We start from the raw sequence: 8,855 nt of genomic DNA on the forward strand, positions 1-8,855 counted from the left end.
ATAAAAAAAAATTAAACATTTAACACAGATAATATGCACATTCACCACAAAACATTCAAAAAAAAAAATATAAAAACTTTGTTATCCTCCTCATTTTAAGAACCTTCTCATTTGAGCCTATGTAATAATTAAGTTGTCCCCTATAAAGACACTTCACAAAGACACAAACATCTCAAATTTATATCTTGAGATAGAAAATTTGTCAAAAACTACCTAAAATAAAGGTGGCAAAAAACTATGGTATAAAATATGTTGATTGCAAACGCATACTTCCTTAGCTTGATCTTTTTTCAACGAGAGCAAGTATAACTTCATGATTTGGATATAAATTAGAAATTGATCAAATGGGGGGTTGGATCATATTTGGGTTGCGCTGCCTAAGAAAATCAGTCCACATATCGGACTGCGTTGGGCCAACTTCAAGTTACTTCTTCCCATGCCCAAAATCGCTATTTCAGGCTAACACATAGCGGGCTTCTCTTAAAAAAAACTAGAATTTTTTGCACGCGATGCGTGCTTGAATTTTTTTCAAAATAGAAACTCGATTTTTTTCGGCATAAAAGTCACAATTTGAACATTAGACATACGAAGTATAATTGTTTTTAGTTGCAAATTTTGATTGGTTTAGTTTATGTCACTTATGTCTCTCACCATTCTTTTTGTTTTTTTTTTCTTTTTACTTTTCAAAGTTAAATTCTATGAACAAAATAGAAATTTTATTGAATTTATTTATGATTTTTAATATTATAATTTTTTAGTTAATTTTTAAATTAAGTACAGTACTTTATAAATTGTAAAGAAAGTAGACACTTTGATTTCAAGTCAATTTTTTCGTAGGTTGTAAGTGAATTTTTAAGTTTTTGTAAAATTTCCTCATTTTAGTGATTCGCATAACGTAAATTATGCAATTTTATGATTTTAGTTGACTTGTGAGTGATTGTTATAATTATATTTTTGATATTTTTGTTTGAAGCCCTCTTTGATTTGTGAGTGAGTATTGTAAATTTATTTTCGGTAGTTTTCTTTTAGTGCCAATTTTGATTTTGTAATTCCTTTTGTAATTTAGAAAGGAAAGGGGGGCAAAATAGGCGTTTCAAAAGAGGACACCATTGCTCCTCCCTTCCCTTATATAATAGAGATACCATGTGGGCCAAACTTTAAATTAGAAAAATTAAGTTGCCCAAAACCCGTTTTAGAAAAATCAATATTCAAGCTGCCCCCAAAATCGGGTCCAAAAATTCTACCCAAGTCTTGGCATTTTTCTGCCACAGACCTTGATCAGCTCTAATATAAAGTTCCCGTTTCTCATCAAAAATATAAAATTGGAGTTGATGTAATTTTTGAAGCTATAATCATGAAGAAAAGATTGAAAGAAATGAACAATTTTTAGAGTGTTTGAGAATTTTTTTTTTGAGATAATGAAGTAAAATCTGGGGATTTTGATTTAAGTTTGTTGAAAGCAATAAGAGAGAAACGAGGGACGAAAGAATTCTGTAACTATCTAGTATGTGGGTGGGCCACTTTTTTTTATTAGGTAATTTTTCGCAAAAAATCACTTTTAAATATTGTCTTTCAAACTTTCCTTTAAAGTATCACTCGCTAAATGGTGTCTCATATATATATTATTCATCTTATTATTCTTAATTATTAATCCTTGTGGAGAATAACTTTTTGTATCAATCATGAATATTAAGCATTTATAAATTAAAACTCAAAAGTAGGAGTATTGCATATTGAAGAACTAAAATAAATAAATAAAAAAAAAGTTGTAAACCAAATACTAATAAAAGAAGCTTGGAGGAAGTTTCTCTTTTGGGTGGAGCAATAGATGAGAAGGTGGAATGAGATCGAAGAATGAAGTGAAAACAACAGATTGTAATGTTAAGATCTCCAGCTTTATTCTTGACAGATATAAAAGAAGAATGTTCCATACACTTCCACTTACCAAAAGTACGTAAGAAAATTAGAATGGAGTCATGGATAGGAACTTTAATAAAGTGGAGTATGTTGTAAAATAAAGTTGTAACTTGAAAGGGATGGTGACGATGAGTGATGTATGTTATCATGATAGGCGTGGTCTCCATTATGAGATTTTCTATAAATTAAAGTCTAATTATATGAATAGATTCAACTGAGAAACTTTTTTATTATTATTAGGAAAGATAATTGGTGTGAAGATGAACCCCTTTTATGTTACTAGCCTGCAACGCACAGCAACTCATAAGCTGAATATAAGGCTAAATAGTTCAAAGGAGGACAATAGGCCTAAAGGTCTATTGCCACCACAAGGTCGATTTTTTTCTCAAACTTTTTTTAGAATGATAGAAGCTCTCTTAAAATGCTACATGATTTAGCAAACAAATTCGAACTATATTGGATACCAGATATGGTTCATCATTATCATAATTATTATATCGTAGAAGAACTTTATTTGATCGAGTTATACTGTGTTTTGTCTTTCTTTAATATCAGTTCTAGATGTTGTTTGATCTTTAATAAATGAAATTTACTTTTTCTCCTTATGAAAAAGGCAACTCATCCTATAAGATCATCCCCTTATCCAAATTTACATGTTATTTTTGTAGAAAATAATTCTCCAATTAGCTTTTTCTTATTAATTATTTAGAGTAAATACTATTGTGTATCCTCCATATTCTTCTCGCTAAGTCGGAATTAAGATAGCACACTATACCATTACATATCAATATGCTATGGGGTTAGTTCAAGTGATAAGTTTTTTCATCTGTTCTAATCGAAGTCTAAAGTTCAATTTCTATCGTAAGGGCTTGGGATTTAAGTGGTGGAGGTCTCTGGTTTTGTAATGGGTCTTTTGGATGGGGCCTTGTTCTAGAGCAGCCTAGAAGATTTCCTCTTAACTTTTTTTTAAAAAAATATAACACACTATCAAATACTAATAATTAATTGTAAAATTATTGTAATACCCCTATGGAAGCTGGAAGGAGCATTTGGTTGGTTAGTTGGTCTTGTAAGAGATTGCCTACTTTTAATATATAATTAGACAAAGATCCAAGTTTAATATTAAGAAGAGAATGGACCGCCTATTTGAATATAATAACTAGTTTAATCTATTTAGTGATCAGTTTAATCCATTCAATAATCACATTCTTTAATCAACTTAGTGATTGACTAGATTAATCCATTCTGTAAGACTATCGAGTTATTTTTTAAAATTGTCTATTGTAAATTTGTAATTCGAGATTCAAAGGGAAAAAAAAGGAAGAAGATCAAGAAGGACGACTAGGTTGGTTGGTGAAAGAGAATAATCCCCTCATTGTTTCATTAACCAAAAGGGTTTAAATTATATCATACAAACTATATCTTATAATCTAGGCTACTCACAAGGAACTTATCTATCCTTTACTAATATACAGAGATGCTAATATATATATATATATATATATAATATATATAATATATATATATATATATTATATTACATACTCAGTTGAAGCAACAGGCTCACGAACGCTGAGACTGTTCCGAAAATCCTCAAATAGGACTAAGGGAAGACCCTTAGTGAATATATCTGCAATCTGATACCGAAAAGGAACATGTAAGACTCGCACTTGGCCACGAGCCACTTTTTCACGAACAAAGTGTATATCCATCTCAATGTGTTTAGTGCGCTGATGTTGAACAGGATTCCTAGAAAGATAAATCGCACTAACATTATCACAATAGACCAAAGTAACCTTGATTAGAGGACATTGAAGCTCGAGTAAAAGATTATGTAACCAACATGACTTAGAAAACACATTAGCGACACCACGATACTCAGCCTCGGCACTGGACCTGGAGAGAGCGAGTTGGCGCTTAGCCGACCATGACAATAAATTATCCCCAAGTAAGAAACACAGAGTAGCCAGATATAGAGCGGCGAGTATCCGGACATCCACCACAACCAACATCAATATAGGAAATGAGAGTGGAGGTGGAAGAAGGATAAATATGTAGGCCATGATCCAATGTACCCTGTAAATAGCGAATAATACGCTTAAGAGCATGCATACATATGAGCCTCACGTGGATCATGCATGTATAGACAGAGACCTGTTGCATATCATAAGAAATGTCAGGGCCTGGTGAAAGTAAGATATTGAAGAGTGCCAACCAAACTACGATAGTGACAGATCTGCATAAGGTGCACTACAGGCGGCACCCAACTTCGGTTTAGTGTCAACCAGAGTAGGAGAAGGCTTGCAGGTAGACATGCCAGCCCTGTCAATAATCTCATAAGTATACTAGCGTTGGGAAAGCAATAGGCCACCTCCATGGCGAGTAACAACAATACCCAAAAAATAACTTAAGGCACCCAAGTCTTTCATAACAAATTCAGAACTGAGGCGAGATATAATAGACTGTAGTAAAGCATTTGAAGAAGCAGTGAAAATAATGTCTTCCACATAAAGCAGCAAATAAGCAATATGATCATCATGGCGATAAATAAATAAAAAATATCTGAGATGTTGTGAGAAAACCCAACAGTGGAGACATAATCTGCAAAACGCTTATCACTAGTGAAAAAATAAGGAAGGGCTGCGCTAAAAAAGGCCCTTAGGACTGCGCTTTTTGACAGCAGCCCTTTCAATAGCAGCCCTTCACTTTTTAAGTAGGGATGCGCTTGTAAAGTGCAACCCTTTAAGCTTAAAAGGGTTGCGCTTTTACCTAAAAAGCGCAGCCCTTTTAAGCATGAAGGGCTGCGTTTTTTGTTAAAAGCGCAACCCTTTTCACCAAAAAAAAAAAAAAAAATTTTTTTGCATTTTTTTATGTCAAATTGACACAAAATCAATTCCAAACTGATAAAATTATATATATTGCGAAGAATATGATATCCAACATATTTCATCTTCCATCTCAAACTTTGTTTCTATATACAAATACAGATTCACATCTAATTAGCATATAAGTAGTAAATAAGTAAAAAAATTGCAAGTAAATAGAAACAGGGTAGTTACTTGTATTAGTTATATACGATCCAAGTACTTCTATGCAACATTTCAAAGTCAGTCATTATTGAGTAATTGATTGTACATCTTTGTGCATTACAACCAACAAAAACCCCAAGAACAACGCCTCGGCATCCCCCACCACCTCCTCGGCTGCGTCGACTCATCGACTCAATCCGAGTTAACCCCGCCTCACTACCGCCTCATCGCCTCGTCCCTCATCTCCTCCATTCGGTCCCGCAACAAGCTCTCATTGCTCGTCGGCGGTTCAAACTCCTTAATCCACGCCCTCCTATCGGGCCAGGGCATGAACCTGAGGTACAAGTGTTGCTTCCTTTGGATCGACGTGTCGCCACCCGTGCTAAACGCGTACCTGGTGAAGCGAGTTGATGAGATGCTTGACTCGGGTATCTCTATTATATAAGGCAACACATGGAGGACACCAAAAAATACAAAAAGGAATAAAAGAAAAAAATAGAAGATAACTAACTATTTCATTTGAATGAAAAAAATTGGGGGAAAGTAGGATATTTGAAGTAAACATCAATTTTTTGAGAAAACAAAATGTAAAGACGTTTTTGTACCCAATTAATTTTATTTTCTACTTCACACGTTATCGCACGCATTGCGTGCATGTAAGACTAGTGTTGGATGATATGAACACCAGATCTAATATAAGAAAAATTAAAAATTAAATTATAATACATAATATTCAAACAAAAATGAGAATTAAACTAAAAAATTACAAACACACAAATTCTGAATAACAGAAAATGAAAAAAAAACGAAAATAAAAATTAAACAAAACTCAAATCTAGATCTGAAAAAAAAACTCAAGAGACAAATCTTCGCCGGTAAATCTCAAGAGACTAAAAAAAGAACAAAACTCAAACAAAAAAACTCGCCGTTAAATTCGAAATCTTCGCCATTAGATCCATCGACAAATCCTCAATTCCGACGACAATTCGCTGCATGTGGGGGTTGTGTTGTTGGTGGTGCCTAAAAACAGTGACGATGGAAGAAGATGAGAGGAGAGAGAGAGAAGAAAGGAGAGAGAGGAATGAAGAGGCGTATGAAGAGGCGTGAAATGAGGAATGAGGAGAGAGGAGACTGACCTAAACCCTTCCAATTTCTTTTAAATTAAAATTTTTTTAAAAAAAGCCCAAGTAGGGCTGCGATTTTTGGAAAAGCGCACCCCTTCACAAGGAAGGGTTGCGCTTGTCTAAAAAACGTAGCCCTTCTCTTTGTGAAGGGCTGCGCTTTTCTATAAAAATGCAGCCCTACTGTAAAGAAGGGCTGCGTTTTATTTAAAAGCGCAGCCCTACTGTCTAGAAGGGTTGCGTAATGAAGAAAGCGCAGTGCTTCCAGCTAGGGATGGCAATGGGTCCTGGACCCGACCCAGACCCGCCTGGACCCGACCCATTTATAAGGGTCTGGGTCCATTTTTTTTAGACCCAATGGGTCTGGGTCGGGTCTGGGTCCTGGAGAGCATGGGTCGGGTCTGGGTCCGGGTCCAAAAATGTCAGACCCAGACCCGGCCCAGACCCGACCCACAGACCCATAATAATAATATATTAAAAAAATAAAAAATTCTAAAAAAACTAAAACCCTAATACAACTATAGGAGTCTCTAACAGTAACATTCTTCAAAAAAAAAAAGCTACAGCCGTTTCTTTCTTTCTCCAACTCCATCTCCATGGCTCTAACAAGTAACAATCCTTGGATCCTTCCTTGTTTCTACTCTCTAACTGGTTTGTTCTCATACTTTTCTTCATTATCATCACGCATTTCTTTTTTTTTTTTTTGTTTCTGTAATTATCATCACGCATTTCGTTAATTTGTAGTTGAATTTGATTGCGCGTTAAGCCGTTAACCATACAATCCGGCGACCTCCTGGCTCCTGCTCTCCATTCGTCGACGACCAGCCACCCTTCTCACAACTCGCAAGTCGCATTCGTCCACTTCGCAACTCGCAACTCGCATTCGTCACTTCGCAATCGCAACTCGCATCAACTCGCAAGGTATGAATCTGTATTCTGCAAGTCTGCAACATCCCCTTTCTTTATTTTACCTGAAGTCGCATTTTTTTTTTTTGTTTCTGTAATTAGTTTGGTTTAGGGTTGAATTATAAGCTACTGTTATAGTGTTACACTGTTGAATAATTAGTTTTGTTAATTAGTTTGGTTTGAATCTAGCTACTATAAATTAGTTTGGTTCAAATTGAAATGGTAATTACTAATTAGTTACCTACCTAGTACCTATTGTTAATTTGTAAATTAGCTACTGTAAATCTAGTGCCTCCTAGTATCTATTGTTAATTTGTTATAGACTTATAGTCATTGAAATGGTAATTAGTTGCCACGCACTTTGCCACTATTGTGTTATTTATGATTAATATCTACTTGTGTTGATAATTTATGATTATTTTGTGTTATTTATGTATTTGTAGGATCTTGATGACGATGACATTGATGATGAAATGGAAGAGAACTAGCGATATGGAAGTGGAAATTTATGATTTGAGACTTGAACTCTTGATGTTATATTGTTATTTTAGCTTGTTTTGAAACTTTGTGAGTTTGGAACATGTGTCTTTGTAATATTGTGAAGTTTTGTGAGTTGTGACTCCATTTGAAAATTGAAACTTTGTAAGTGTATGATATAATTTGTATGGTAAATTGGTAATGCTTCACCAAATATATTCTTGAAACAATATAGTGATCATATTCATAGCAACATGCACTACTAAAATAAGTGTAATAGTCCCGTAAAAAAAAAAAATAAAAAAAAATAAGTGAATAGTTTTAAAATAAGAAACTAACAAGGACCCATTTAGGACCCATTTAGGACCCATGGACCCGCTAGACCCAGCGGGTCTGGGTCTGGGTCTAAAATTCTGGACCCAATGGGTCTGGGTCGGGTCTGGATCTTAAAAAAATAAACGGGTCTGGGTCTGGGTCTGGCTGGACCCGACCCAGACCCGGCCCATTGCCATCTCTACTTCCAGCGCAGCCCTTCTTTTTTTTCCCCTAGTGTATACCAGGCACAAGGGGCCTGTTTGAGGCCATACAAAGACTTCTTCAACAAGCAAACATGATCGGGATGAGCAGGGTCCTGGTAACCGATAGGTTGATGCATGTAAACTGTCTCACTGAGGGCAACATGTAAAAAAGCATTTTTTTTTTTTTTTTTTTACATCCAATTGATTAATAGACCAGTTGTTAGAGAGAGCCAAACTGAGAACTTATCTAGAGTTAGTATTGAGTTAAAATGAGATAGAATGAGCTTATTAGGAAGATGTAAATTTGTCTTTATCAAATTATATGTTGAAATTAGACTGTCTATTCTAACAACGTGGATTGATCAAGAAGATTTAGCTAAAAGACACCATATTAAACCAAACTCTTTTTCAAGTGTGGTTTGAACAAGCTTTTGATTTGGTCATTGTAGTTACTAATTTTTTCATGATGACTTTTTCATACAGGAAGTAGGAAATATATATCCCTAATGACGTTAACGATGACATATCTATTTGCCCTCCTATTTGCAATTTTACGATGATTTTCCAACAAGCCCGTAGTAGTTGAAGTTAGGAAGAAGAAGAAAGAGATGAGATTTTCTTGCCAGCGTATATATAGTGTGAGCTAGAAGTAGTTTGCCTTTTATGGAGAATTGAGTGAAAGATATTGCATAATCCTGGATTAATTACCTATCCTGCAAAAATTTATCATACATCATAGTGTATCATGAGCATGCTACATCCAAGGCTATTTTTTTGCTCATTACTCATTTGAAATCATCCAAATGAGCAAAATGTACAAAAGGAGAGTGCTAAATGAGGAAAAGTTAATTTTAGTTGTACCATGCACATGGTACACCAGGGTGTAT

The 8,855-nt window shown here is 34.8% G+C and overlaps 1 long non-coding RNA gene across 1 annotated transcript; it reads left to right on the forward strand.

Moving 5' to 3' along the window:
• Positions 1-5,981: 5,981 nt before the first annotated feature.
• On the forward strand, positions 5,982-7,484 carry LOC125492334 (uncharacterized). Its single transcript, XR_007268903.2, has 3 exons — positions 5,982-6,718; positions 6,812-6,988; positions 7,417-7,484. It is a non-coding gene; the product is annotated as an uncharacterized LOC125492334 (long non-coding RNA).
• Positions 7,485-8,855: the final 1,371 nt, after the last annotated feature.

The sequence above is a fragment of the Beta vulgaris genome, chromosome 8 (genome assembly GCF_026745355.1).
Source record: "Beta vulgaris subsp. vulgaris cultivar EL10 chromosome 8, EL10.2, whole genome shotgun sequence".
Taxonomy (NCBI): Eukaryota; Viridiplantae; Streptophyta; class Magnoliopsida; order Caryophyllales; family Amaranthaceae; genus Beta; species Beta vulgaris.